This window comes from Chelonoidis abingdonii, chromosome 25 (genome assembly GCF_003597395.2).
Source record: "Chelonoidis abingdonii isolate Lonesome George chromosome 25, CheloAbing_2.0, whole genome shotgun sequence".
In the NCBI taxonomy this organism is placed as follows: Eukaryota; Metazoa; Chordata; order Testudines; family Testudinidae; genus Chelonoidis; species Chelonoidis abingdonii.
This window is the reverse complement of record NC_133793.1, coordinates 3,727,175-3,736,034: the sequence shown is the minus strand read 5'-3', so window position 1 is coordinate 3,736,034 and position 8,860 is coordinate 3,727,175.

Sequence of the window (8,860 nt, the reverse complement as noted above, 5' to 3'; positions counted from 1 at the left end):
CTCTACATGCTAAGGGAGGGGCTTTTGGACCAGCAGGTCCTTTATCCTTCTGCCGCTCCCCCAGATACAGATTTCAAAGAACTTTATAGACATTAGTGAATTTAGCCTCAGGGCTTCCCTCTGAGGTGAGGAATGTATTGTACCCATTTTACAGAAGTGGAAACTAAGGCGCACAGAAGCAAGGTAAGGCTATGGAAGAGCCAGGAGTACAGCACAGCTTTCCTGGTGCTCGATTCTATGCTGTTACTGTTAGACTAGCCCATGCTTCTGCTTAACCTGATATAACCATATCAGTCCAGGGATAAAAAACCTATAGCCTAGATGGACCAGTTAAATCCAATTTTATCCAAAGAAAATTCACTAGCGAAGATGAGCTCTCTGATCAGGAGCCAGCCGCTCTGAGGCATGACCACCAGGGGTCACCCTAAGAGCTTTTAACAAAAAAAGTTCTTCAGCTAGTGTTTGCCACTCTCAAAGAGGAGAGAGCAAACTGATCAGGGTGGCTATGCCCTGAAAACCCCTGGTGAGGGGGCACTGTCAGATTACTGGGACAGAGAGGACGCAGAGAGAGGAGCTTCCTTGGACGAAGGTTTTAGCTGGATTGTTTTTTTCCAAACTCCCAATCTTATGTAAGGCATTTGCTTTCATAATCAGAGCAATGGCGTCTGCTGCCTGGAGTCGCCTGCTGTTCAGAGGCTTATCTTTCTGATCTCCCTAGCTTGGAACCGAATGCAAGTCAAAGCAAAGGCAAGCGGCACTAGGAATGATCATCCAAGCCAAGCAAGCGGATGACTCTGCCAGGGTTAAAGACGGTACATCACTGTGTTAGCGTGGGCCCATCAGCACCCTTCCTGCTGATTAGGTGAAGCTCCCCGTCCTGCCAAGAAAGCCTGGCCCTTGGCAAACAAGGGGACCGGCAAAAGGAATTGAAATATTTTAAAATCCATTTCAGATCATCAAAACCTGCCAAATGATTTAATGAAGGTGGCCCCTGCTCCAGACTCCGTGTGCTATTCCACCTCTGGTCACTAGGCCTGGATCACCCATTAGCAGAGGATATCATCAATAGGAGATATGTGCCTGCACCCACAGCAGACAGGACCCCTCGGCTCAGCGCTAGAATTCTCCACCTCCCTGCTCCTGAGCAGTGCCAGCCTGATGACCCTAGAGACTGGAAACTTCCCATGCACAGTGCCTGGACAGAGCCCTAGCTGGGTGCTAGTGGGATTCCCTTCTAAGAGGGCGAGGGGAATCCAGTCCCTGTGACCCATTTGATCCTTGACCTTTCAGGCCAACCAGGGCAGTAGCTAGCCGCAATGGTGATGTCTGCGATATGGACACTTGTGTCATCTGGAAAAATACTAAGAGCCACAGTCTCCATTCAGATCAGCCTTTTAACTGCTCCATCCAAGGGCAATGACTTTGAAGAACTATCAGTCTCGTTAAATTAGAAGTAGCCCCCTAAACTCCATGTCTGAGTCCCTAAACTCCTGATTCCTATACTCCGCAGCTCAGGGAAGGCACACTGTTGCTCTGGCAGGTGTGGGAATGAATATCCATTGCTGGACAGAAGTGGGTGATAGCTCAAGCCATTGGCAGTCCCCCATTTGCTTAAAAGATACATGTTTCTTCATGTATGCGTAAGAGTGACTATACCCACTTGCTTTCCATGAGCTGACAGGCAAAGAGAGTGATCCCTGGTAGTCATTTGGGGGTTAGAGGGAGATGGGGCTAAATACCTGACAGTGACTTATTTCACAGGGTAAACACATTGCATAAGGAACTGGGCTGTATGTGAAATGCCATTGCAGCCTCACCCAGGATCTGGCTTTCTATCACACGGGTTTGGATGCAATATGCCTTTAAAGGTGGCTCTTTTCCTCCCTGGCCCAGTGTGCTCTGATGATGCAAAGGGAGTGTTTTCTAGTGGTTGCAGCACAGGGGGGCGGAGTCAGGAATCTTTGTATGATCGGAGCACTCTAAAGGCCCCATCACACTGGGTAAGGTCTCAAGTGGGCTGCTGCATATTTTGTTTTGTTTTATGTTTATAGCTTAAGAGGCAGCACCAGTTCTGCAGTAACAGCTGATAGCCGACAATGCTCACTCACATCAGATCATCTCACCCTAGAAGCACTGGTGATTAAACTAAATATTTCATAAGGTTGCTATTTGGCGGCTGCACTGCCTCAGAAATCATCCAGGGCATTTGTTCAAATGGCCTGCTGCAGACTGTGATGAGGTTGGTTAGTCTGGCTAGGCTCAGTGGTGCCAGGAGTTGCACGGATTCCAGCTCACCTCTAGGGGTAGCTCTCATGTTAAGCAAGTGCCTCTCGTCTGAACCCTTTTCAGTCCTCTCAAGCCCCATACGAACTTTGTCATTATTTAGCTTTGTTTGTTCTCTGTATTTCTTTTAAATGGACACTGTGGGAACAGTCCATGACTCACCCAAGTATTTGATGAGAGCTGGGACAGGATTCCTAATGGCAGAGAATCAATGTGGGGAAAAGCCAAGCGACCATATAGTCTTATTTATGTGCCCCTAACACCCAATTTCAGCCAGTTATTTTTGCTGGTGATGACATGTCTAAACTTAGGCTGCAAATGCCCTACAACAGAGACGGCATAAAGCACCACACACATGCATGGTGTTATATAAATGGTGATACATGATCAAGGGGTAAAGAGACCTGGCTGGGGATAAATTTCTGTCACCTCCACTATGTGACCAGTTTTTCAGGGATTGCTAGTTTGGCTGTCAGTATTCACAAGTGAACAAGATTCCAGTTCACTTTGATGGGGCCAGGGTCTCATCCTTGGTAAATGGTGGGCTCAGCAGAGGATGACACATTTTCACTTGTGTATCCATGAATCCATGTGCACAGTGAATTTGAAACTGGTAGGATCAAAGTCCCAGCTGGTTCAATGTATCGTGACATGCACGTTGCAGTTGTGTTTATTAGTGAAACCTTTGCTTATAGGGAAATTTTCCAACGCAAAAATGACTACAGGTTGGTTCTGCGTGTGTGTGTGTGTGTGTGTGTGTGTGTGCAGCAATGGAAGTGCCTGGACAGTGCAGTAGGCTGTATCTCCTACTTAAATCGTAAGCTGGTTGGAGCAGGGACTGTCTTTTTGTTCTGTTTTACAGCACCTAGCGCATGACTGGAAGTTGTAGGCGCTCATGATAAAGCAAACTCATAGACTGACCCTGATCACGGCAGCAAGGAAGCAAAAGGGCCTCATCTTACCCTTGTCAAAATCAATGGCAAAATTCCTCTTGGCTTCAATGGGAGCCGGCTTGGGCCCTGATCATTAGGTGAGAACAAGCGAGGGAGAGTTGAATACCCAGCAAAAGGGGGTTTGGTGGAGGGAGAACCTCTCATCTTAGAGAGCTGGGCCTGCTGTGGCAGACAAAGAATGGGCGGTGGGTTCCTACACTGAGGCAGACAGACACAGTCTCACAAACACACAATCCCCAAAGCACCAACATACACTCACACTTTCAAAATATATTGCACCTTCCTCTGAAGCAGCTGATGCTGGCCACTGTCCGAGACAGGACCCTGTGCTGGATGGACCCCGGGCCTCACCCATCCCGGCAAGTCCTCCCCTCCTACACCTCCATGCAGAGGAGATCCGAGAGCCGCTCTGCTGAGAATTATTCTCCCAGGTGCCCGTAGGGATTTGTTACCAAACAAGTTAACCAGAGATATTTGGTAACAACGTGGTAGCTTTGTACTTTTTTATTCTGTTTTCCTGTGGAACCACAGCTTCCTCTCTGATGCTCCCAGCTTAGATCCCAGCCTCCCCCATTGTGTTGCGATCCTGTGGGCAAGCGAGTTAGCTGTGTTTACCGCTAGCATTTTGCACAGTTGCGCCTCTTTCAGATGAATAAAGAATCAACATTAGACAGACTAGACGGGTGAGGGGCTTGAAGAATGAACTGGAACATAACTGCAAAATACAGCGTGGCCAATCCAATTTTTCTTAGCAAATGAAACGGATCTGGCAGCAAATAAATATAGTTCCAGACAACTTTCAGGGTCAGTGTCCTTGAAAAGCATTTTTGGAAGGAGAGCAGGGAGAGGAACTGAAGAGCATCTGCAGGGATCAGCCCTTCACACCTCTGCACCTCCCTCCTCCCTCCCTTAAATGCCATCTTTAATAGAAATAAATTAGAATAAATGATCAGCCTTTGCATCCTACAGACAGGTGGTGGAGTAATATTAAAAGAAAGGAATAAAAATTCACTTAATGAGCATTGTTAATTAAACCTGGAAATCAAAGAGGACTGAGTTGTGGGAATTCAGAGGGAAAATGAAAATGAAGGGAACTGTAGCTTGGGGCAGGAAGAGTGAAATTAAATTAAATGTAATGTGGGATTCTGTTTGTTAATGTCTATCACACATCACAGTGTATTACAGTTTAGGCTAAAGTGTTTCTTCTCTGCTCATGCACAAATTACACCCTGCCAGGAATGGAAACTTCTGCACAACAATGGACAGTCTGGTCCTCGCAAAGACTTTCTGGCTGTTTATTATGGATATGACAGTCACATCAAAGGGGATCAAGGCCCCATTGTGCCAGGTGCTGCACAAACACAGACCAGGAGACAGGCTGAAGCACTGACCATCTTAAAAGACAAAGGGCGGGAAAGGAAACTGAGGCACAGAGCAGGGAGGTGGCTTGCCCAAGGGCTGTGACAGAGCTGGGAACACAACCCAGGTGTCCTGGACCAGGGCTTTACCCACTGGCCTTCGGTGGCTTGGAGGGAAGGAAAATAAAAAGAATCTTCAGTGTGGGGAAGAGGTTGCTCAGCTCCCAAACCGTTCAGCAGAGACACCTCACTGAATAAACCCAGCTGGAGGAGGGAGAGCCCCGCACCTCCAACTGTCTGCCACTAAGGCCTTCCTCTGCCTCCTCCTCCTCCGCATCTCGGGGCAGGCTGGGCTCCGGAAGGCAGAAGGGAAATGGAAGATGGTGCTAACAAGCGAACAAATAGAAGACAACAGGAGAAGGGGAAGGATTTGGTAAAGAAAGCGGCTGGGTGAGCCCCATCCACCCTGCTGCAGGCACAGCCCCACGGGAAGAACCTCACGCCTCTTTCTAGGTTGGTTTACATGGTGCGCTGGGAGCAGCTTTAATTGAGTTCTCCTCCTAGACCCCCCAACACACACTTATCCCACACTCACCCCCCTACACATACACACCCTGACATACACACACTCAAATACACACTCACCCCCCCACACACCCCAAAGCACACTCATCCCCCCACACTCAGACACACCCCGACACACACTCACCCAAAGAATGAAATAAAAGTTTTATCAAACTAATTCCAGACGCGGTCGATTCCCGCTGCCCGGCAGGCACCGGCCAGTCCCAGGCGTGGAGGGTCCCGTGTCTCCGCGGAGAGCGGGTTTACCTGACACTCGGGAGCTGGGGGGGGGGCGGGTATTTGCCTTTAATTCGGTTTCTGACACGGCTCCTCTCGCCCCTCCCGGGGCTCAGCCTATCGCGTCTCCGGGAGGTTCCCGATGAACTCGGAGATCCCGGATTCAATGATTCTGATACCGAGCAGCCTCTCTGCAGATCAATCTCTAAATCCGCCCGGCTGCCCCTGCCCCGGGATTGTGGTCGGGCTGGAGTTTAAACCTGCGCCGGGCCAGGGGCCAGGGGCTCCCCCGGGGGGGCGGGTTTCCTGCAACCTGCACTAAAGTTTGCCCTCCCCCCCGCCCCGAACGCGAGCCCCCGGCTGGGCTGGAGAGGGGCCCCGGGGGCCGGAGAAGAATTGGGCTGGGCCGAGGGGATTTGATTGTTTGTTCCATCTCTTTAGAAAAGCGCCGCGTGCCCCCTTCGGGCCCGAGATGCCCTGGAGAGCCGAGAAGGTGAAGGAGGAATGTTTGTACCTGCAGGTGAGGACACGAGCGCTCTGGGGGCCGGCCGGGGAGCGACGGTGTCTGGACACAGCGCGCCGGCTGCGGGCGACTCCCCTCTGCTGCAGCCTGGCCGAGCTCCGGCTTTCAGCCCCGGCTGGGCTGGAGCCTCGCAGCTGTGCCGGGCTGGGGAGTCTCCACTCGCCTCCTTTTCGTGTGGTTTGCCCCAGGCGCCGGGAAATGCCACATGGCTTAGTCCCGGGGCTGGGCAATGGGTTATGGGGCCGGCAGAATGAGGCTCTGGACTGCGGGACCAGCCACTGCAGGGAGGGAGGCTGCAAAACCCGAAAGAGTCTTGTTTTCTGATGGCCCTTCAAGTCTGTTGTGTAACAACAACAGCAACGGATTCCTCAGTCTTTCTCTCTCAAGGGGGAACAGTGTGTGTGTGTGAGAGAGAGAGACACACACACACACAGAGGCGCGCTCAGCATTTCAGCGGCGACTGAGGCGAGGAATTTGCTAAAGCCCAAAAGCAAAGCGAGAGATCAAACTTTGTTTAAATCCGACGTTGCCCCCGGCTCTCTGCCCCTCTCTGGGGGGCGCAGCGGTGGAGTGGGGCGCTGGGCGCTGCCTTTGCAGCGCTGGCGGAAAAGGGCCGATCATTCAGTCTGTTTGGGAAGGGGGAAAAGGACCGGCGCATCTGTCTGTACAACACGTCATTTCACCAGCCATCTAAGGAGCTGGATTTTCCCTTTCAGTGTTTTACATTTTTCTTTACAAATCCACAATATCTTAGTGCCAGGGAAATACGCCGATTACTTGATTATTATTATTTTCCACTCGGCAATAAACAGCTTAATTCGCCACTTTCCGACTCGGTACCTCCCTTCGGGGCAGTATTTGTGCGTTTTCTGCTCTGCCTGAACCGAGTCCCTGCCTAGGCGATGTCCCGCAGGAGGTGGGAGAATTGCAGGTCGGGTTTGCTCCGGGGGCTCCTTCTGGTCTTGGGGCGGGGATTCTGTGCTGTCTGGGGCTGGTGTGCGCGTGTGAAGCAAAGTTGATCTGGTTTCTCCAACCAAGTAAATTGGGAGCAATCTCCGCGGTGCCCAGCATTGTGTTATTTCAGAGGGCTGTGGGGCAAGCCTGGGTGTCCCCAGATGTGTATTTCTCGGCGTGTTCGCTCCCGGGAGCTGTTTGTGTCCGTCTGTGGGTACTGAACACGGCATGGCAGCGTGTGTGTCTGGGATGCACGCGGTACTGCCGTAGGGTAGCTAACTGGGTGTGTGCAGCCATGCCTTGACAACGGCATGGTGTGTGATGCAGGTGTTAATATCCGGCTGTGCATTGCTAGCGTGGGTGTGTAATCCTCTTTCGGCGGTTGGATAATGCTAAAAACAGAAGCTACTTGTGTGCCCAGCACTGGCAAGAGATTTGTGTGTCCGTGGAGTTAACGAGATCTTGGTTGTGTCGCTAGATTGACTTCTGGGTAGTTATAAAAGTCCGTGTGGAGCTCCAGAGATCTATTCGTTCGCGTGTGACTGGTCTGGGTGTGTGTGTGCAGATCCGTTTGTGTGGTTTTTGTACAGATGTACGTGTGTGTGTGTGTGCATGCGTGTGGTGATCCGTGTGTGCACATCTGTTGGGTGGGTTTTGTACAGATGCGCTTGTGGGTGCCTGCGCGAAAGTGGCACCTATCCGAGATTCAAATTCTAAGTCTCCTGAACTTTATCACTTCGGATTTGCTGACGGATTTTGGCGCTCAGGGGCCGCAGGCTCGGGCAGGGATCGCAGCTTAGCGTTGGATTCCGCATGGGGGGGGGGGGTTTCACAAAGTGATTTCGTTGTTTTTAATTCACACAGAAACTCACACCTCCCCCCGCCCAACCACCACCTCTTCTCAGCCCTCGCTGAGTGCTGGCCGGGGCTCTGAACCACAAAACACCTGCGGAGCGGGCCGGCCTCCATCCTCGCCCTGAGCCCCGGGCAGAGACCCCGCTAACCCGGTGAAACCTGCCCGGGGCAGGCTCCCCCGCGCTCCCCAGCCTGTCTGGGGTCGGCCCACCCGCCCATCCGATCGGGATCCAGAGGGGCTGGGGGCTGAGCCTGGAGATAATTGTCTAAAATGATAACCGGGATTTGGTCGCGACTGGCGATCCCCGGCCCGGCTACTTCCCCCGGGGCGGATTTCAGCAGCAGGAGGGTTCTCTCCCCCTGCCGGGATTCACCGCGGGGAGCGAACGGGGGCGAAGGGATTTGGAGTCTCTGGCTGCTGCTCTAAAGTTTCCTGCTTATTTTGATTCTTGCCATTTCCAGAGTTAATTCGTAAATTTCAAAATAACCCCCGCGGGTCGGTGCTGGGCGCAGAGGAAGCCGCTTTGCGCTGGGTTAAGGGCGGGGAGAGGGGAGAGAATCGATTGATTTCCGAGGCTGCTACTGGGAAATTCGCTTTTCTTACAAGAGAAGAATTAACACCTTGCTCAGGCTAATAAACTGAAACCTTAGAGCAGCACAAACGTTTCCTTTAAACAGCGCTCCCCCTCCGCCCCCATCTTCCCTCCCTCAGCACAGCCACTACTCAGCCATTTGAAACCGCCCCCCGCCCATCAGCCCGCGGAACACAGAGCCGACACCGGTGGTCTTGAGGGGGGCAAAGCCCCCGGCATTTCCAAGATTTTTGCAGCCTGCAAAGGTTGGGATTTACCGGCTCCAACCCCAAAATGCGGGCTCGGGTTGGTTTGTGAAAGGGGAGGACTTTTCTTTTTAAATGAGTCTGTGCTCGACACAAAAATGCAAGAAATGGACCCCCTAGAAAGCGATGCCCCCCCCCCCCGCAGAAAGACACAAACATCCAGCAGAGCAGAGCAGGAGAAAACACAATTGTTCCAAATCCAGATTAGGGGAATAGTTAATGAGGTCTCGCGAGTTAAAATTCCCTCTGAATTTTCCGTGGGAGCGGAATCAAACTCCCCCCCCCCCCCCCCCCC